Genomic DNA, 23,595 nt, shown 5'->3' with positions numbered 1-23,595 from the left:
AATTTTAATTTTTTTGTCAAGAATCAACAACAAGTGGGACACAATCGTGAAGTGGAACAACATTTATTGGATAATTTAAACTTTTTTAACAAATAAAAAACTGAAAAGTGGGGCGTGCAATATTATTCGGCCCCCTTGCGTTAATACTTTGTAGCGCCACCTTTTGCTCCAATTACAGCTGCAAGTCGCTTGGGGTATGTTTCTATCAGTTTTCCACATCGAGAGACTGACATTCTTGCCCATTCTTCCTTGCAAAACAGCTCGAGCTCAGTGAGGTTGGATGGAGAGTGTTTGTGAACAGCAGTCTTCAGCTCTTTCCACAGATTCTCGATTGGATTCAGGTCTGGACTTTGACTTGGCCATTCTAACACCTGGATACGTTTATTTTTGAACCATTCCATTGTAGATTTGGCTTTATGTTTTGGATCATTGTCCTGTTGGAAGATAAATCTCCGTCCCAGTCTCAGGTCTTGTGCAGATACCAACAGGTTTTCTTCCAGAATGTTCCTGTATTTGGCTTAGGGCTGGGCGATATGGCCTTAAGTACGTATCACGATAAATTGAGCAGATTTACCTCGATAACGATAAATGACGATAAATTCGCCCAAGCAAACTGTTATATAATTTGAAAATTTGAATCAATGCATGGAATACAAATGAACAGTTTCTCGTTAAATTTATTTACCAGCTTTCAATTTAACAATTGCACATGCAGTCTAAACATTAAGTATTAAAATAAATCTTGTAAACAATAAGAATTCTTGTGTGAACATTTATAACAGCTTGTATGACTTGAAAAATATCATCACTTGAATTTAATTAAATTCATTCCGCAGTGTTAGACGCTAGATAGTGGCATACGTTTAGATATTTAGAATAGATACAAATACGACACATCCACCCGCCCCCCAGAAATTATACTTAATTAAAAAATAAAATGTTTCACAAACCTTTCCTTTCTTTTATTCGGCTCAAATATTTACATCTTATGATTTTGGAAATCCTTACAGTATGCAATAAATAATATTCCTGTTCACAAGCACTGTGCTTACTGTACTGTAATTTTTACAAAAAAATAAACAATACATAGTTACTCCCCGTCATCTAGGACGAGCCACTTACAAGACTAGCACCGTCGTGTATTACAAATACTGCTTTGAACACATCTTCACGGACAAAAGCAATGACACAGGCTTAAAGAGGTCAACTTTAATTGTGTAAATCACACTTAATGACGACACGATCTCCTGGTTGAAATAGACGACATCCACTTAATTCTATTGAAGATATGTAATGCTGAGGCAATTTGTCAACTTTACTTTTAAAAAGAAACGTGCACTGTTTATCCAGTAGATGGGGCTCTTGCAGTGTGTCAAACAGTGATTCAATTTAGGGCAATTGTCTTAAAAGTGGTTCATTGTTTCAGAAAGCCTCGGTTTTTCCATCCCTATCTGGAACCCGTCAAGAGTTTACTTAATGTCGGGTGAAAGTTTGGCGATGCTAACTTAAGCCCGACTTCATCCCGTTTACTTGTAGCGTTAGCCGCTACCGTTAGCTGCTAGCGTTAGCCTACCGGGCTTCTGTTTTATTGGCTTCCTGAAAACCATGTGACTCCAAACGTAAGCACACAGTCTGCTTTCTTAAAGGGGAATGAACATAGCCGAACGACACAGTCAAAGCGGGATGAAAAGACTATATTTTCTTCTTTTATTAAATTACCGAATTTACCGACATGGTCAAAATTACGTCGGTCATCGTCAAGAATTTCGGTAACGGTAAATTTTCGGTTTACCGCCCTGCTCTAATTTGGCTGCATCCATCTTCCCGTCAATTTTAACCATTTTCCCTGTCCCTGCTGAAGAAAAGCAGGCCCAAACCATGATGCTGCCACCACCATGTTTGACAGTGGGGATGGTGTGTTCAGGGTGATGAGCTGTGTTGCTTTTACGCCAAACATATCGTTTTGCATTGTGGCCAAAAAGTTCAATTTTGGTTTCATCTGACCAGAGCACCTTCTTCCACATGTTTGGTGTGTCTCCCAGGTGGCTTGTGGCAAACTTTAAACGAGACTTTTTATGGATATCTTTGAGAAATGGCTTTCTTCTTGCCACTCTTCCATAAAGGCCAGATTTGTGCATTGTACGACTGATTGTTGTCCTATGGACAGACTCTCCCACCTCAGCTGTAGATCTCTGCAGTTCATCCAGAGTGATCATGGGCCTCTTGGCTGCATCTCTGATCAGTTTTCTCCTTGTTTGAGAAGAAAGTTTGGAAGGACGGCCGGGTCTTGGTAGATTTGCAGTGATCTGATGCTCCTTCCATTTCAATATGATGGCTTGCACAGTGCTCCTTGAGATGTTTAAAGCTTGGGAAATCTTTTTGTATCCAAATCCGGCTATAAACTTCTCCACAACAGTATCTCGGACCTGCCTGGTGTGTTCCTTGGTTTTCATAATGCTCTCTGCACTTTAAACAGAACCCTGAGACTATCACAGAGCAGGTGCATTTATACGGAGACTTGATTACACACAAGTGGATTCTATTTATCATTATCGGTCATTTAGGACAACATTGGATCATTCAGAGATCCTCACTGAACTTCTGGAGTGAGTTTGCTGCACTGAAAGTAAAGGGGCCGAATAATATTGCACGCCCCACTTTTCAGTTTTTTATTTGTTAAAAAAGTTTAAATTATCCAATAAATGTTGTTCCACTTCACGATTGTGTCCCACTTGTTGATTCTTGACAAAAAAATTAAATTTCATATCTTTATGTTTGAAGCCTGAAATGTGGCGAAAGGTTGCAAGATTCAAGGGGGCCGAATACTTTTGCAAGGCACTGTAAATGTTTTGGTATTAATAGCTTCATTTATTTTGCTTGCAATGAAAAAACACAAAAGAGAATGAAAAAAAATCATTATCATTTTACACAAAGCTCCAAAAAATGGGCCGGACAAAACAATCGGCACCCTCAGCCTGATACTTGGTAGCACAACCTTCAGAAAAAAATAACTGCGAACAACCGCTTCCGGTATCCATCAACGAGTTTCTTTCAATGCTCTGCTGGAAGTCTTGTCCAATGCAGATTCTTGACACCTTGTCCAATACAGATTCTTGACTCTTGAAAAGGTGATGATGCTGGAACTTTTGTTTGGTGCTGTTCCAGTGAGATTTACAAAGATGACTGCCTGAAGAAAACATCAAAATTCCCTCAGTCCTTGATGATATGGGGCTGCATGTCAGGCAAAGGCACTGGGGAGATGGCTGTTATTAATTCTCAATAAATGCACAAGTTTACATTGAAATTTTAGACAGCTTTCTTATCCCTTCAATTGAAAATATGTTTGTCATTTTCCAAGATGACAATCCATCATGCCACAGAGCTAAAACTGTTAAACCATTCTGTGGAGAAACACTCATCCAGTCAATGTCATGGCCTGCAAATAGCCCAGATCTCAACCCTATTGATAACCTGTGGTGGGAATTGAAAAAAATGGTCCACAGCAAGGCTCCGACCTGCAAGGATGATCTCGCCACTGCAATCAAAAAGAGTTGGCACCAAATTGATGAAGAATACTCATCAAGTCCATGCCTCAGATACTGCAAGCTGCCATAAAGCCAGAGTTGGTGCTACTAAATACTAGAGATGTGTTTTGTTATTTCTTTGTTTGTTTCTAATGATTCCATTTTTTTTTCCCCTCAGAATGGAGTGGTTCCCTATATATTTCCCTGCACTTGCTATATAAAATCAACATTTACCGTCCACCACAATGTTTTTTATTCATTTCTTTTAGGGGCCGTTTACATGGTGACTCGCCGAGGATACGAACAATTTCAAATTTGCATTTGCGTCTCCATTTGAACAATGTCGCAATTCCGCATGAAAAAGATGTAGTATTCATGCCTGGCCCTCGGGGGCAGTGCAGATTTACTGGGCGACAGAGAATGATGCACTTTGACCCCACCAAGCTCCCTCAGCCCGGAAAAAAATATCCCCGCTCACTCGAAGCAATGTCATTTTTATTTTGTTCAAAAAGGCACAGAAATTGAAACGTTCAACATATTTAATTTATAAATATTATTAAAACAGTAAATTAAAGCCGACATTCCACCATATTTGCTGTTTTTAATGTTTAGTAGCACCGCTGCGCACGCCCAATGTGATGTGTACGAGTGCCGACGTTAACGCCGCGGTCTCGCGCCGCAGGAGCTTATGATATGCATGCCGAGGAGGCCCCCCTCAACCCCCGCAATCGGATTCTTCCACTTTGGAGGCAGGATTCAGAATTTTTCGTCTTCGCTGACACCATATGCACGCGACGCGAGTCCGCTACTCAGTCATTGCGTCTTTGTGTCGCAGAGTCGCCATGTATAAACTGCCCCTTAGTGTTTCTGAATGCTACTAGTCACAAAATGGCTTTGATCATCACTACATCACTATTGCCGCTTTCAGAGCCTCCAACTTTCTTTGCATTGGCTGCTTTCCCGGAAGCCAGCTGAGGTGCTGCGAGTTGCGGCTGGAGCAGATGACGATGTGAATGCAGAGAGGAGAAATACTTCAAAAAACCCTAACGGACCGACTCTGAAACATTATATACATGACAGCAAACACAGAAACGCCCTTAAAACGGTTCGCGGTTAACCTCCCGCTAGCCAACTTTGTTTTTACGTCCCCTAAATGTTAGGAGGGTAATAAGGGGGGCAGACCGGCAGGTTGCGTAGTGATTCTGGTATCCATCTACCATGTTAGCATTTTGAATGTAATCTTAGAGCCTGGCGGGGTGAAAATAAGAAGGGAAAATGCTGAACATTTCTGGCCTTCTAAAGTAGTCTCTTAGGGAAATAACCACAAGTGCCGTGTGTAAATAACACAAATGGCATTTGGCCTGGTAGAAGGGAGCGGTCTTTTACAAGACCCGCAATGGAGCTCTTTTTTTTGCCCCCATTACTTTGGTTGATGTGCAGGCATGTTGATATCTCTAGTTAGTAGGTAGGTTCTGTAAGTCAAAAGGTTGTTTGGTAGGTATATCACCAGGGGTTAATTTGTGCCAGGTCCTGCCGGAACAAGTTCTGGCACCTCTTGATTTTGGCCTCCCTGTGTTCCGGGACTTATTTGGGCAGATCCGGCACCTCTCGTGTACAGAAAATAATAGTATGTGGACTTGCGATTTCCGTGGCTCGTTCGTCATCGCTCCTACGTAAATTGTTGTCATAACATTTATTCTATGGATATTATCTGAAATTGAGGCTTGTAAGTCCCACAGCATGGCAAGTCAGCATTTGCGTGTTGTTTTCAGCACCATCTTTTGCGTATGTTCCGGGACCTGTGCCCGTTTTATCATTCCTGCGCTGTCATATGTATTTTGCATTCCAGCACCTTATGATTTACAAATTAAGCACTGTATATCACTGTGGGGGAAGGGCAGTTGATACAGTATGTCAGTAGTAGTAGTAGTAGTAGTGTAAATTGGTGGGTTGGAGGGCAGGTATGTTAATAGCTACCACCAAAGAGATAACTTTAATCACCAGCTCTTTGCAGAGCCACAAATTTACCTGTTCACACACACACACCGTGCTGCCATTCATGGGGTGGCGAACTCCACCGGGAAAGAATCGGGGTCATGGATCTTTTGACAGTGTCTGAGTCGAGATTTGAACTGTGGAATATTACTGTATGTTACTGAAGTAACAACTGAGCCACAACTGCCCAGAAAAGCAGGCCGGTAGGTATGAAAATCTGTGGATAACTCAAGAGATTGGTAGATTAGTAGGTAGATAAAAGGGAAGACAGTCGAAACGTAGGTAAGTAGGCAGCTGAGTATGTTGGTAGGTCTGTTGTCAGGTATAGTGGTACCGCTACATAAGAATTTAATTCGTTCCAGGACCTTGTTTGTAAGTCAAAATGGTCGTATGTCGAGCGGGATTTTCCCATAAGAATACATTATACAGTAATTTCATTAATTCGTTCCACAGTCCGAAAACCTAAATAAAATCTTACAAAATAAATACTGCTAGTATTGTTGCAAACAAGAACAACTAAACATAACAGGAGGCGTGACAGCTAGCCGACATGCTAACCCGAAGCAAGCAGCTTTTCAGTGGTCGTGTCCAAGCGAGGAAAGCACATTCTCGGCGGGCACGCAAATAGGACCAAGCGGGCTGGATCGGCTAGCCAAACCGGCCGACGTCGGAGCGGGGAGGCTGCTCGTGGCCAAGTCGAGGAAAGCGCATTCTCGGCTGAATCTGCAATAGGTAAAACGCTTGGTGTAAAGAAATCAACTGTGGGAGCAATTATTAGAAAATGGAAGACATACAAGACCACTGATAATCTCCCTCGATCTGGGGCTCCATGCAAGATCTCACCCCGTGGCGTCAAAATGATAACAAGAAAGGTGAGCAAAAATCCCACAACCACACGGGGGGACCTAGTAAATGACCTACAGAGAGGTGGGACCACAGTAACAAAGGCTACTATCAGTAACACAATGCGCCGCCAGGGACTCAAATTCTGCACTGCCAGACGTGTCCCCCTGCTGAAGAAAATACACGTCCAGGCCTGTCTGCGGTTCGCTAGAGAGCATTTGGATGATCTACAAGAGGACTGGGAGAATGTGTTATGGTCAGATGAAAACAAAATCGAACTTTTTGGTAGAAACACAGGTTCTCGTGTTTGGAGGAGAAAGAATACTGAATTGCATCCGAAGAACACCATACCCACTGTGAAGCATGGGGGTGGAAACATCATGCTTTGGGGCTGTTTTTCTGCAAAGGGACCAGCACGACTGATCTGTGTAAAGGAAAGAATGAATGGGGCCATGTATTGAGAGATTTTGAGTGAAAATCTCCTTCCATCAGCAAGGGCATTGAAGATGAGACGTGGCTGGGTCTTTCAGCATGACAATGATCCCAAACACACAGCCAGGGCAACAAAAGAGTGGCTTCATAACAAGCATTTCAAGGTCCTGGAGTGGCCTAGCCAGTCTCCAGATCTCATCCCCATAGAAAATCTGTGGAGGGAGTTGAAAGTCTGTGTTGCCCAATGACAGCCCAAAAACATTACTGCTCTAGAGGAGATCTGCATGGAGTAATGGGCCCAAATACCAGCAACAGTGTGTGAAAAGCTTGTGAAGTGTTACAGAAAACGTTTGACCTCCAAACGTGCCAACAAAGGGTACATATCAAAGTATTGAGATGAACTTTTGGTAATGACCAAATACTTATTTTCCACCATGATTTGCAAATAAATTCTTTGTTTGTTTTAGTTTTTTCCACAATCTGTCTCTCATGGTTGAGGTTAACCCATGTTGACAATTACAGGCTTCTCTAATATTTTCAAGTGGGAGAACTTGCACAATTAGTGGTTGACTAAATACTTATTTGCCCCACTGTATGTCTATCGATGGGTCAATAGTTAGGTGGGTCAGTTGGTCAATCTGATCAGATCAATCCTCTACTAAACCACTAAAGTGGTTGGTCAATGGACATTTAGCTAGATTGTGCATCACACGCCTCAAAACAGCTTAACATGTGGAGACTGATGCCCAAAGCTAATGTGTATTCTTACATCTGACTCCTATAATCAGCACTTTCTAACGCAAACACACGAGTCATGATGACTTGAAGCAAAAACAGTAGTGGGTCCCAGTGATGACAGCTTCAGGAAGCGCTCCGCCATGGAAACTTGCACAACTTGGCAGCACTCGTGCTTCATAAAATGTTTTTTTACATACACAAACCAGAATACTTCAGGCCACAAGTTGTAGTTCTTTACATGTTTATGACTGTGCCTGAGAAATACTAATTTATTTTTGGGAAAGTTTTATCTTTTAGTTAATATTGGAAAATCACAGAAAATAATGACTAAATATCTTACACTGTACTTCAGTTTACAGTATTTTCGGCGGTCCATTTGTGGTCATGTTACTCATGCCCCTAGCGGGAGATGTGGACTGTCTGCCTGCCTGTCTGCGAATAGCCTGGGAGCTACTGCGCTGCCCTCAGAGCTGCAGGTTTTAACACAAATGTTATTGTTTGTCACAGGAAACCAATCTGATTACTGTTCCTCCTCTCATGTGCCGCACTTCGCGCCACACTACGGGCCCTCTGTTTGCGCATGTGGTTCTCATCGGGGGGCCAAAAGGGAAACCCGCCCCCGCCCCGTTTTCATCTTTATTAAGTCACACTTTGGAGGTTCAAGAAGGCCTTGTTTAAACAAAGTGAGAGGGAACACGATCCGTCTGATCGCATCGGGCAATAGATCGCGTTTCATCTGCTAGGGGTGGGGGTTTGGTGGGTGGAGTGAGGGCGTTGGCCACTCACATTGTGGTGGCGTTTTGGATGAAAATGTATTGAGAAACTCCCACTAAACAACATATATTGACGAAAGAATTAGGTCAATGTTCCCTATTTTTCCTCAGTTAGCCATTCATGGGATCACCCGTTTCCACTAATGACTTTCATGAAGCTTCATCAACATATAAAATATATGTGTTCCATTTTTAAATTAAGGCTTCATGTCTGAATAAAGGTTTTCAAGCACTGTTCATTGGGCTTCCACAGCACACAGTAAGGTTGGGAACCTCTGACGTCCTCACAATAACGATTACAGGTAGTCCCCAGGTTAAGACGTACCCGACTTACGTGATTTCGACTTTACAACGCCGGAGTCTTGGCTTCCATTTTGTCTTCTTTCGTTTTTTTTTTGTTTGTTTTTTTTTTTTTTGTAAAGTCGCGTAACCGTATCTTGTCCACCTTTTGGCGAAATTCCCCGTTTTGAAGTCAAAAAGGGTGACCTACGTGAATTGTGTAGATCCGAGGAGAAAATTTTTACGGGGGAGGTCAGGAGATTTTTTAGAAAATTTCAGAAAATGTTTAAAGGGGTGGTGGGGACAGGATTTTTTAAAATGTCAGACAATTGGTATGCAAGCGGGGAAAGCGGCACAAAGCCAAAAAAAAAGCATTTATTGTTAACCCTAACCCATTTACTGTTGTGTCCTGTCTCTTCAATGCAAAGCTTGGCTGCACGTGGACCATGAATGAACACCTAAAGCGCCGTCACCCAGTTGTAATTTGGAAGACGACAGGAGAGAATTGCAAGCTGGCAGATCGTGAATCCATCTAACTAACTAACGTCATGTTTTATTGAAGTTGCTAAGCCTGTCGTGATATGCAATGAGTCCATTTATCGCAAGGTAAATAAAAATGAGGGCGGTAATTTTCACGGCTGCGTTTTTCCACTGCGCACCGCGCGTGCATATATTTGTGTGTGCGTGCTGATGGCATTTGAGACAACGGTTCCTTTCACAGATGTTTATTGGTCATCAGCACGTCGTAGAATTAAAGTTCAGACATGCAAAATAAGGACACACATCTATATCAAACACTGTAATTTTTAGTATTGCTACAATAGGGCCAATGGGGACAATCTACTTTAGCCTGATATAAACATTGGCAGTCTTCTCCAAAACGCAAACTTGTGGTTAAAAAGTGACACTTCAAAAATGGAAAATCGCTGGTTAACAGCATTTGCAAATGAAAAATATGAAATAAAAAATTGATTACTGACACCACATGAAATGACAAAAAGAGCTTTTTTTGCGGAGTGTAAAGCTAACTGTTAGCGGTTTAGCAAACGTACTACCGGTGAACATTTCAAAATAAAAGCACGTAACGTTCGTCATATGAATAACGATTTCTGGAGTTAATCCCGCATACTGTACTTCAGAATTTAGATTCTATACTAAGAATAGCTTTAAAATGACACCCTTTATGAAAAATCTGATTACCAATGAATAATTATTATACTACTATTATATATAGTAGTATATCATAATATTAATGCTAGATTTTTTTGTAAGAATTGTTTTGAATCATGTTGGGAAGGTGAAGTCAGTGTTCTGAATCTGTTTACATTCCATTCTTTGGCATTAGTTAATGCTATCAGCATTTGACCTCATTGTTTATTTGTGATTTATTGTTGTTATTTACGTGTTTATTTGTACTTTAATAAAGAATTTAAGTGTTCCAAAATGTTTTTGTCAATTAATAAGCGTGATCAAAAATTTCATTGCTAAAAAAAAAGGGGGGGGGGGGGCTTATTAGATTAGTCGACTAATCGTAAAAATAGTGGGCTGACTAATCGGGAGAAAATTAGTCGTTTGATACCACTTGTACAGTGTACCGGAACATATTTCTTCCACACCCTGCTCACCTTTTTAACCAATGACCCATTTTCATGCCTGCTGTATGAAAGACTCGTTAGCCATGCATCCAGAGTAGTCCTAATTAATAGAAACCTAACCCTTCGCAGGGCTAACGTTACGTTAGCAAGGTACAGTAACGTTAATCTTATTTATTAGCACTACGTTAACTTAAGTATCACTTCTCCGCCTTCGGAGTAAACAGAGTGCTTTCGGTGGAACTGCTGCATTGAAGACGGGCTGTAGTGTTAAAAGTCGTCCTGGCCAAAGGCTATTCTTAGAGATGACAAAATTCAACAATTCCTCAAGGCGGGGAAAATTCTTCGATCTGTTTTTAAAATCGAGTTACTCGAATTATTCGAGTAATCCTTTCAGCTCTAGTATGTATAGTGATAACTGCACCGTTTAGCCTCTACTGTTACCGCAAATTTTACAATCTGACTTTCTGCTGGCTTCTTATACGCTTACAGTTCGAGGTTATATTGCCACCTGACACCATTACAATGTGATTTCTTTCATGTGGACGGAGACAGACAAAAGAAAATCTCTTCACGCGTAATGTCGACTTTTTTATTTCTTCGCATGCCCCACTCCTTCATTTTCCAGTCCCCCATCCTTCCCTGACCGCCCCCTTCGCGCCAGCTGTGGTCTGCACAAAAACTGATTTTCAGAGTGTTAACCACCATGTTCTTCCGGCCCGGCGGCAGGATTTCATTTGCAGAGCACAGGGGGCCAATATCTAGGGTAATTCCCGGGGTTTAGTGCCACTGATCTCTTCCCAGCTCACCTTGGGGAAAAAATTAAAGTGGCGATGAGGCCTTCACCGGCCCCGCCACCTCGGCCCCCCGCGCCTACGCCGTGTTCACCTCGGCGCTGGCCACGGCTCATGCGGATGACATCGCTCGGCTCCAAACTACACTACTGTCTGCGAACGTTTGCACACACTCAGACACACATAAAGCTGTCAATCCTACGCTGATGCTGAATATTATTAACATTCTCTCACTCTGATGAGTCAACAGTTTTTACCTCACACGAAATTGTGCCTCATAGGGCAAAAATTCAGTCAAAACATAAGAGTTCTGGTACACTAGCTCAGGGAAAAGAGCGACTTTAGGTTCTGAAGAAAGGTGCAGATACAGGAGTTTATTTTCTAGCCGAGGAAGCGTACGTGATTTGTCAGGGTTAGGGTTAATTGGGGTTGCAAGACATGATTCTGGTTTCAACTTAGTGTTTCCAGGCAGGGTTAAGTTTTAAAATTAAGGTTTAACTAAGCATAAAGGTTTTAGACCAAGAATTCAATTCAAGAATTTGATTCAAACTAATGGCTAGAGTTTTGGACCTGGGTGAGGGTTTCAAAAAATGGTTAGGGTTCCAAAGTTGTTTCAAACAAAAGTTAGAATTTCAAATGAATGTTTCGATCCTTAGTGAAAAAGGGTGAAAGTTTTAAAGTATGGTTTCAAACCAGGGTTATTGTGTTAAAATTGTTTTCCAAAATAAGCAGAGGTAAGGATTTTATGGAAAATTAAAATGCGTACGAGAGGAGAAAAAAGTCTTAAATAGATTTATTATGTTAATAAGAATCATATTTTGAGACGATTCGACTATATACAACAATTTAGCAAAGCGCAGATGACGAGAAATTAGTCTTTTAATCTGCCGGTTAGCCACGCCTACCATTATTGGGCACTAGCGTCCCCAACAGGTGGATGACGTCAGCGGGAGAATGGGCTCCTCAGTTTTACTATTCAGCCCAGTGAGGGGGAATTATTCAGAACGAGGAAAACGCGACGAGAGCCGCAAAATGTCATTGTTTCAGTCTCTCTACTCCAATATTTTTACAGGATATTCTTTTTATCCGAGTATTTTTTTCCCCAATAGCTAAATAAAAGGCATGGTTATGACAAATAACAGTCTTGTGCTAAATGGAATATGAAATAATAAAAATGCATTTATTCAGGACATGGCAAAATTACTCCATAATGGACAAAACTGTCGATTTCAACTTTACTGTCGCACCTCCCGAACGATATTTTATGCCACCTAAGTCGGGCTTATGTCATTTCCCTTCCCCGGCTTCGGAGAATGGAAACAAACAAAGAGGCGTGACAGCTAGCCAACATGCCAACCCGAACCGAGTGATGTTTCAAAGTCTTCGAAGCGGAAAATCACACATAACTAGCCCAGAGTATTTCATATGATGACTGGGTTGTCGATTTTCTTTGCCGATCGGCAACCCGCCCGGCGGCGAACAAGTTAGAGCTCGTCGTTCCCCTGCTGCGGAAAAGCAGCTGGACAATGACCGGCCGACGTCAGAGGAGCGTGTAGCTGCCAAATGGTTAACACGAATATGGCAAAATAATGCTTTACTATGTAGTGACCACTACATTATAACAGAATTCCCCCATGGAACTAATGTGGGGAATGTTGGGTTCCGAGGGGGAACTCTTTAGCCGTGTGCGTTTCCGGCATGGGCACTAGAGTCTTAAAAGTCACGAGAGACACGAGCGGCCAAACAAGGCAAACCGTCTACTCAACGAGCTATGCAGACTCAACAACATCAGCCGCTACAACTACACGGCGAAGTCGTAAACAGCGAGACTCATAGGAGGGCGGCTGCAGTTGTTATGCAGCTAACATGACAAGATGTGTATGAGGAGAGCTTTTTACACGCCCATCCATGATCAAACGTAAGTAGTCCTTTATTTAAATAGTTTGTAGTGTTTACTTTGTAATCGCTGTATTCGCAGCTATTTTTAACACAAAGTTGCAATTTCTGATCGGTTGGAAAATTTGACGGAACACTGGGCACATGAAGAGGGCAATAAGCCGAGTACAATGCTCTCCCGGCGGCGGGATGTGCGACAAGCTGCTGGTCGTCGGCCGAGGGGACAAGGAGCATGTCAGCCACAAAATGCCAGCCACCTACATATTAAAATGATCCCAGTATTTGACATAATACAAAACACGATGTTTAATCAAATCCTCGTAAGTCCCATGGTCCCACAGTAGCAGGGCTTGTTTTGGCCAATATCCACCGGTGAATGGGAACCTTTTGAAACCCCAAAAAGGCGCACACGCATCTCCCTCGTACATCAACATATTTCTGCAGCCGTTTGGCGTGATGCCCTCTTCCTCAATGCAAGACCAAAGCCGGACGTCTGTCATTTTTGTAGCGCGGGATCCAAAAAATTCAATCAATATATCGATCGCTTCTTCACACATCCAAGTGGTCCATGTCATTCAGGTGCACAAAATACAGTGTGTAATATGAAATAAACATGTTTTTTCGTGTCACAGGCACTGTAAGGTTTCAATTTTGAGCCAAAGCCAAATTTAAGGTATGGAATTAGGGTTTCAAACCAATGATAACGTTTCAAATAATGGCAAAAAACAAAGTTATGGTTTCAAATTCAGGTTGCAAGAAGGGTTACGGTTTTAAATGCTCATGACAGTGTCATGTTATAATTCTGATTGTGTTATGACAGTCTTATGGCGCCCTGTCAAATAAAGTTTTACCAAATACCATAACTAGCAAGTAATGAAACAAATGGAACAGTAACTGAAGAAATAATAGCCCACAACAGTAACTGAAGAAGTAATAGCCCAGAACATGAATGTTGATTGTTTTTTTACATCTGTAGTGCTGCAATGCATGCTTGGAGGCATGTTGGACAACAACAGTGTTGACAGCAGGTGGCAGCAGAGGTAGACTGTCTCCCCCAAGGGAGCAGTGATGCCCAAATGAAGCTTCTTGGCGCAATGAATGGTGGTTCATTTGGTCCCAGTTTTATGAGGCAGCTGTCAGATAAAGTGTTACCGGTGAACAGTGTTGGGAGTCACGCCGTTATAAATAACGCCGTTACGTAACGGCGTTATTTTTTTCAGGAACGGGGTAATCTAACTAATTACTTTTTCCGCCGTTACAACGCCGTTACCGTTACTGACGGTCAAAAGCGGTGCGTTATTTACTCTGAATAAATTGAAGAAACTACCAGCTGTGTCGAGTCGAGACTCTGCTCTGTTGATTTGTCATCCAAGACTTGGGGTGCGTTCAGGTTCGAGAATAGCGCACGTACTTCTGACTCCAAGCTGTTTGTCAATGCTCATTCAATTTGACAATGCTTTCCAAAGTTTGGTAACGTTACTGTGTTTGCTACACCTGATGCTAGCCTCGTTCCTATCTCCCACGGTCAGCCAGCAATAATTCTGCTTCCATCTTGAGGACGGCAGACGCTTTGAAGGTGACGTGAATTGTCGGGAAACGGGCCTACCTGAATGCAGCCCCTCGAGAGATGCGATGGAAGTGATTGTGATTGGCTGAGGGTTAGAGTCATTTGTCTTGGTAATCCAATCAGAGCCGGTGATTTCACAAGCAAACCGGAACAGCGCGTGCGGCAAACACACGCACGCAAAACAGATGCACAGGGTCGGGATGGCAGAGCATTCAGAAGAAAAATTGTCCTTTAAGTGGTGGAGATATAGACACTATTTCAAGTTTGTCGAAATTAAAGGAAAGAACCTGCATGTAATGTGTAATTTATGTCCCGGGGCAAAGATTTTGTCGACATCTGTGGTAAGCAATTCAAATCTGCTGAAGCACCTAACAAGTTAACGACCTGTCTGTTCTTCTCTATTCCACTGACTCGAACACTGCTCAGAAAATTTCAAATTTTTTGACATACAACAAGTTCTTTTTAAAGTAACGGAAATAGTTACTTTCCCTGGTAACTAGTTACTTTTACTATAGAGTAATTCAGTTACTAACTCAGTTACTTTTTCGGAAGAAGTAGTGAGTAATGTAACTAATTACTTTTTTTAAAGTAACGTGCCCAACACTGCCGGTGAATAACTTTTGGTGTAAATATCCCATAATACAGCGAAGACAGCTGCGGTTTATGGTCCAGTGCGGTTTATCTATGGACAAATGCCGTTTTCGTGTCAAATTTCGTGGGTGGCGGCTTAAAGTCAGGTGTGCCTTATAGTGTGAAAATTATGGTAAATAAGAGTGAGGGTCTGAAGGAGGTTTTGCGGCTTTAAGCGATACTTGGTTTTTCCAAGTAGGGTTTTGAGACTGGGTTATGGTTTTTAACATACCGTTTTAAAGTGGGATTAAATTCTTTAACAACACATCACTTGACTTTTTTAGACATGATTGAGAGCTTTCAGATGTTTGTCAAAAGGCTTGTTTTCCCTGAGTGTAAGTGAAAGTGATTTTGTTGATTGATTTACGGGTTAGTTCTTCAACAAAATCCCATTTTATCCATTTCATATGCATATTATTTACCGCTTTTTGTTTTTATTTTTGTGGCTTGTGCAAATGTGTTTCCAATCCAACCGTGTGCAATGGCCCTTTCAAGTGTTCAACCGGCCGGAAAATGTCAACAAATGCTTGCCACTGAGCACGTTCATGTACCCCCCGGAACTGTGTTTCCCACTCAAAAGTAGCCACAGCTCCACATGCGAGACATTACTGTGGGGGCGTAAAGAACATGTTTTTGGAATCAAAGCATCAGCGAGCTCCCTAAATAAGATCAATTCACTAATTGGCTCCTCTCACAACATTTACATATTGTCTTTGTCAGTGTGTGTGTGTGTGGGGGGGGGGGGGGGGGTCTAAGGACACACTGCACTGAAAAGGAAGTTCAAGTTGTTCTCGACTCTTCTATTCGCATGGGGACACGTAAATCAGGATTAGGGTTACAAAGTATGGTTTGAAGCTATGGTTTCCAGCCGAGGTAAGGTTTTGAATAAGATTCAAATTAGACTATAAAGCTAGAACTGGGGTTTAAAAAAAAGTGTTTCAAGACAGATTAGTGTTTCAATTTGAGGTTTAAAGACAATGTTGGAGTATTAAACCAGTTCTGGTTTTGTCAATACCACACAGCTGGGTGTCAGAATCACTATAAATCATCAATAAAAAGTTATCGGCAACCCAAAAATTGTATTGAGGCAACATTAGCCCTAAACGTGTCTATTAAAACCTTCTTTGAAACTTTAAAGAGCATACCACAGGAGAAAAAAAGTCTTAAATAGCATTATTATGTGAATTAGAATCATATTTTGAGACGATTCGACTATATACAACAATTTAGCGAAGCGGAGATGACGAGAAATTAGTCTTTTAATCTGCTGATTAGCCACGCCTACCATTATAGGGCTCTAGCGTCCCCAACAGGTGGATGTCGTCAGCGGGAGACTGTGTTCATCGGTTTTACTATTCAGCCAATTGAGGGGGAATTATTCAGAACGAGGAAAACGTGACGAAGAGAGCCACAAAATGTCATTGTTTCAGTCTCTCTATTCCAATATTTTTACAGGATATTCTTTTTATCCAAGTATTTTCCCCCAATAGCTAAATAAATGGCTTGAGAAGGACCAGTCAGGCCGTCGAGGGGGAATTATTCACGAGGAAAGCACGAAGAAGAGAGCTGCAAAATGTCATTGTTTCTGTCTCTTCAATATTTTTACAAGATATTCTTTTTATCCAAATATTTTCCCCAATTGCTAAATAAATGTCATGGTCATGACAAATAACAGTCTTGTGCTAAATGGAATATGAAATAATAAAAATGCACTTATTCAGGAGAACATGGCAAAAAAACTCAATAATGGTTAAAAACTGTCGACTTCACCTTAACTGTCGCAACTCCCGAACGATATTTTATGACACCTAAATTGGACATACTGTATGTCATTTCCCTTCCCCAGCTTCGGAGAATGTAAACAAACCAAGAGGCGTGACAGCTAGCCAACATGCAAACCCGAGCCGAATGATGTTTCAAAGTCTTCGAAGCGGAAAATCGCACATAACTAGCCCGAATTATTTGACATGACGACTGGGTTGTCGATTGTCTTCGCCAGAGAGGAATTTACAGCTCGTTCCCCGGAGAAGGGCGGCTGCAGTTGTTGTGCAGCTAATGTGCATGAGGAGAGCTTTTTACATGCCTATCAATGATCAAATGTAAGTAGTCCTTTATTTAAAGAAAGTTTGTAGTGTTTACTTTGTAATCGCTGTAGACATAATACAAAATAAAGATGTTTACTCACTTCCTCGTAAATCCAATGGTCCCACAGTAGTAGGGCTTGTTTTGGCCAATATCCATGGTGATTGGGAACCTTTTGAAACTTCAAAAAGGCGCACATGCCTCTCCCTCATAGCGCAAGATTTTTCTGCAGCCGTTTGACTGGTGACAAATAGACGTATTAATCCGCAAAATCAGCTGAATCCTTAGTCCTCATACACAACAGTACGGCTATATAGTGAAGAGGACGCCTTCATCCGTACACGTCACAGCGCCCTGCTCCTCAATGCAAGACCGAAGCCGGAAGTCACTCATTATAATGCCGCGGGATTAAAAAAACTAAATATAGCGATCGCTTCCACACACATCCAAGCGGTCCATATCATTCAAGAGCATAAAATACCACGTGTATTATGAAATAAACATGCTTTTTCGTGTCACATGCACTTTAAAGCGGAAGTTCAGAATTTTTTACATTAGGCTTAATCTTCAAGTTAGCAGGGGTTTAATATGTCGGTGGAGTTGATTTCAACCAATTCCGTGCCGTTTGTTAGCTATTTGTGATTTTCAGGGCTCTGGAGTAGCTAAGCTAGCGCGGGACAATGGTTCTTTCTTAGAATGCCAATAAAAAAACAATTAACAGATCTAACATAGTCAAATAAATTCAAAATGCAGATCATTGTTCAAAATACCCATGCGACCAAAACAATGTCACACCAAACTGCTGTAATTAATTTCATTCTGCTAGACTTTTTTTTTTGCGTAATGCGACCCCAATATAGAGGAGTGCTTTGGCCACTCGTGCTCATGCTGCATTCGAGGAAGGTGGAAAGTCGGACTTATCCCACTCGGATGGTACCCGTACGACCTGCAAGCATTCCAAACGAATGTAAACTGCAAGATGGCTGATCATGACAAGTTGGTTTTTATTTTGGCCATCAAAAGACATTTTGACCTCCAACAAACCTGCATTCTCGAAAGCGATCAAATTGTGGAGGAAAAACAACGGCTAAGGTAAACAGCACACACTGTAAACTAAAGATACACGATAATATCCAGGCATGAAAATGGGTCAGTGGTTAAAAAGGTGAGAAAGGTGTGGAGGAAATATGTTCCGGCGTTCTGCCAAAATGTCCGCCGTCGGCAAAACGTCCTACATGTGGCAAATTTGACCATTTTAATTTTTCACATAAGGCTTAATATTCGAGTTAACGGGGGTTTAATTAGTTGAAGGAGTTGATTTCAACCACCATTGACTCGCGCTAGCTGAGCCACTCCGGAGCCCTGAAACTAACAAATAACTGTCAAACTACATAGAATTTGTTCAAATCAACTCCAACGACTAATTAAACCCCGGCTGACTCAAAGATTAAGCCTAATGTAAAAAATTCTGAACTTCCCCTTTAAAATAAAGACCATTGAATATGGCCATTAAAATGTTGTCTATAAAAGTTTTAGAGCAATAAAACAAACAACAAAAATGAATAAAATGAACAGGAATCCTTCAAAGTATTTCATAATGGGTCCAAATTATTTTTCGAACAGATCATGTGACTATAGAACCTTAGAGACAGCCGTTTGCATTGCTTAGCCAAAACTACAGCTGAGGAGGCAAGATGGATATTTAGAATTTCTTTAAACCTAAGCTTTCAAAACCTTCAACAACAACTGAGCTTGAACCGAGGATTGAGCACGAGCAGTATCAAAAAGTCCTGGCTGTCGTATTACCTGTTGTGCTGTTATTCCAAGTGGTGCTTGAATTGGATGCTTATAGCGGTCGACAGTCTTTTTGAGCCAGCGCAAAGTTCGCAGCGCACGAAGATATTTTTGTTATCTTTACTGGACAAAAATGTGAAGTAATGGCTGTGTTTCCAGTGTGCAAATGCAGCCGTTTGTAGTATATCTCCTGCCTATTTTATTGCATCCTGGCGAGGTAGCATGGCTATGTTGTTTTGGGCGCAAACACCCAGAGCTCACGCATCATGGTAATACACGTGACCCTTTTTGTTCCATCCCCGATTAAAAAATGTGACATGTGATGTCACTCCCATGACTACAGTATTCTTCATTCTACACACATTATGGGGCAATAACAAAATAGTAACGCACAGGCATCAAGGAAAGATTACTGATTTAGAAAAATGAACGCGTTAGATTGTTCTTTACTGAAAGAAAGTAATCAGATTAGTTACGCATTACGATACCGCGTTATTGACAACACTGCTTTTATATTACCGTTAAATACACAAGCTTGACGCTACCTTAACGGGAGCTATTTTTTTACCGGACGCTCCGGCAGTGTTCAACGCAAGCTGCAACGAACGGCAGTAACTTTGTCATACCACAAAATATGAAAACGAAAACCATTACTCACCAAATTCAATATGCTGGCAAATGCATTCATCGAAAAACAATTGGGAGTGATACTTTACCTCCTCCAGCGAATGTGAATTTGTGCTTAGTATAAGATCATCTGTCGCAATTAGCGATCTTTGACGCTCTTTTTTTTTCTTTCCCTCCCCGCATACAAACTTGTTTCTCTCTCAGCGGCTGTGATTAACGTCAATGAAGTTGCTGTCCTAGCTAAGCCTTGCCTATCATTCGTCTTTGTAAGTTTTTAGTAACTTTGTGTATTGAATTTGAAAGGAAAATGTGTGTTTTGTTTTTGGCGAACTTTTTCATGAAGCTAAACTGTTGAAGCTACTCACATGTGGAAAAATACGAGTGTACAACGTTTTAAATGTATTCATTTGGTATATTTCAGTTACAACGATTTGAGAGATCAATAAATTGAAGATTTTACGGCTTGCGTTTGGAGTGCTTGTTTTTGGGTTTGCTGGAATAGCGGGGGAAGCGCTGCCGCGCCAAGCCACGTCTGGCTGCATTTTCGACACATGAAAAATAACGAATACGTACTACTGTATGACGGGAAATTTTAGTGGTTTTGTAACCGCGATGTTTTCATAGCATGGTAATCCGTGAAGGTAACTGGCACATGCCTACACCCGATGCCCCCCCCTCCCTTAAAAATTTTCTCCTCGGATCTACACGATTCACGTAGGTCATCCTTTTTTACTTCAAAACGGCGAATTTCGCCGAAAGGTGAGAGATTTTCATGCCTGATATCGGTCACCGATAATTATCGGCCGGTAATGGCAATTATGACGTCACACAGATAATACAGATAATAAAAAAATTCAACCGATAATGCAATCCGATAATTATATACTTGATTTAGCCTCCAAATGTGCGCAACCGAAGAATTCAGCACGCCGCCTCCTCAACCCCTCCCCTCTCTGAAACCCCTGAGGGAGGAGGGGTTGAGGAGGCGGAGTTACACGACAAGAAATAGTTGAATATTATGGCGGCTGTTACTAAAAAACGACACTCTCGCCATCTGCGAAACATGTACCATAGAAGTTCAGCGAGGCAGAAAGAAAGCATCCTCATTCAAAACCACTAACCCAGCAGCCATCTAAAACTGCATCACAAAGATTTTTGGAACGAATACGAGGCTGCTGCTAGCGGGAATGCTAAAGCTATTGTAAACACTAACTAAGTTAAACTACAGGGCTTGTGACGATACAGAGTCGGGCTGTTTGGGAATGCTGCCCAAGGCGGGTGGTAAATTCGCATCTAAGGCTAAACACCGGCACGACTGGAGACCGATAGTCGGCAAGTAGCCGTCTTCCGACGGAGCCCGCCGCTCTGGCCGGTCCGGCAGGCCGCCGCCGCCTCTCCATAGGCGGGGCGGGCCGAGCCCGGTTCCTCGGCCTCGGGACCTCCGGCAAACACCCCGGTTTCTCGAGCGTTCCCCCACGGCGTACGAGCAGAGCCAGGACCCAAATACGCTGCGGCGAACCGGCCGGGGCGGGCGGAGTATCCAGTACGAACATAGCTGCCGCCGCCGAGACGAAACAGGTTTTTTTTTTTTTTTTTTTTTTTTACCTAAATGACCCGAGAACCAAAGCCCTGGATAAAAAAATAATGCAGTTTATACGACCACCATTCTTCATGAAAAAGTGATGTCCAGTAAGCAAGCTTATCATGATGCCACAGTAGTTCGATGATAATTTAAACATGGAGAAAACGAAGTCAGCCAGTCAACAATGCATTCAGTATGTAAAATGATGAGCGGTCAGATAACTTTGTAACGCTGCCTTTATTTTCGGCTTAACAAAACTCAGGCACAAAACAACATGCACGCGGATGCGAGCTCCAACTCCGTCCAAATAGTACTGCCGTGTAGCAGTTTAGCTGCTGTAAAACAAATGTCGTGAAAGCCGCAAATGTAAACAAAGCGCTGCAGAATGGGTACATGACATCTCGCCCTTTTGAGTTAATCATTTTCACAGTGTGCAACAAAGCATATAACATTAGCAATCACTTTTCAAATTATTTAACTTATTTCTCTGCTCAATTACAGTCACAGTAGATAATCAAATTCTTAAATCAATATTCTGTAGCCACAAATATTATTCAAAATCTTTCCTTCTTCCAATTTTTTTTTTTTTTTTTAGGATTAAGTATAATAATGTATTGCTTAAAACAAGGCTGTTAAGATTATTTTCAGCTAGCTATTTTTCTTCCAAGAAATCTGAGAGAAATACACTTGAAACGATGGCAGATAATTTCACTTATTGCCAATAGATTTACACTTAAAACTGACTAGTTTTAAAGAGGTGTGTTTTGCAGTGTATTAATGTTATATATGTTAGGAATGGCTTACTTTTAAAGGCATTTTTGTGCAACTTAGGTATTTACTCTGTAAGTAATTGTTGCCAAAGGTTTACCATTACACAATGTCAGACAATCTGTCATTATTTAGATGTTTGAATTGACGACTTGTTCATATTTTATGTTGAAAAAAAGAGCAATAAATTATATTTTTGCACAGTAATATTTTCTTTTGTGTATACTTTTAAATTTTACATAAATCTTTTAATAGAATTATCGGCTTGACATTATCGGTTATCGGTTGGAATGAGGAGGAAACTATCGGTTATCGGTATCGGTTGAAAAATGTATTATCGTGCATCACTACTGTAAACTTTCTTCTTCAGTTTTAGGCCTGCTTTTCGACAGGCAGCGCCATTTTGTCAAGTAACGTCACAATGAACCAAGTCGTGAAGTCGGGGTACTTTTTTTCCCCTGACTTCGTGACTATGGGTTCCCGGTTCGAGTGGCGTTCCAATTATGTTTTTCCTGGTTGGAGGTTGGTAAACTCCGACTTCCCACCTTCCTCGAATACAGCATCAGTCACCTGAGTCTTGACTCAAGAACAGCAACATGGTGAAATGTGCATTTAGATGCTTTGGAAACATACAGAAGAAATGGGCAAATGAAACTTTCCACCTATTCCCTATGAAGAACGAGGAACAATATAAACGGTGTTACTTGCTGCTGGCTATAATATAAACACACCGGTGGAAAAAATATCACTCCGCTCTGCAGTCTGTTCCCTGCAGAGCTGCTGGATTACAAATATTGCTGTTCATACTACAGTTATTGACATGCAATGGTAAGGTTTAATAACTTTATCCTGAAAACATAGCCAACATTATTGATGGCATGGGTCATCGGTGATTTTCATGCATGCATATTTTGCTTTTTTATTGGCATGCTAAGACGGGACCATTGACTCGCACTAGCTTAGCCACTCTGGAGCTCTGAAACTAACAAATTACTGCACGGAATTTGTTGAAATCAACTCCACCGACAAATGAAACCCCCGCTAACTGGAAGATGTTTCGATTTTTAAAACCCTATCCACATCTTAAGAACACTGCTTGCAATGTGTAAAACAGTGTTAAATTACTATGTCCAAAGAAAACAATGGGTATTACTGACATCATGAGTAATGGCGGACAATTCAGGATACTCGCATTTGATTGGCTAAAAACGTACTGGCAGTGTGTTTTATTTATGTTTCCCCGCATTGCCGGGCAGTAATTAATTTTTTTAAATTAATCACATTGAAATATTTAACGTAATTAACACATGCACGGAATGACCCGTTCATGCGTTGCCTCAAACAGTTTACAGTGACGCCGTTTTAGCACATTGAGAGCAAAAAGGCAGAGATATGCGAGTGGACACAGGCGTTCATTGGACCGCGCCTTTTATTGGCTTAAGCTTTGGCAACTCTTACACTACAAATATAAGTATTGTGGCAAACGACGTGGGGAAGAATGACAGGGAAGGATCTTTTTCTTAACGCTTAATTGATAAAAAAGCAGAACATACTGCATATCATTTGAAGCCACCACCGACAGTCATGGTTGCCCAACTTCCCATTATCCATTTGGGAACATACTGCATACCATTTGCAGCCAACACTGATAGTCATGGTTGCTCAACTTCCCATCATGC

The sequence above is a fragment of the Corythoichthys intestinalis genome, chromosome 11 (assembly GCF_030265065.1).
Source record: "Corythoichthys intestinalis isolate RoL2023-P3 chromosome 11, ASM3026506v1, whole genome shotgun sequence".
Lineage (NCBI taxonomy): Eukaryota > Metazoa > Chordata > Actinopteri > Syngnathiformes > Syngnathidae > Corythoichthys > Corythoichthys intestinalis.
This window is presented reverse-complemented; position numbering follows the sequence as displayed.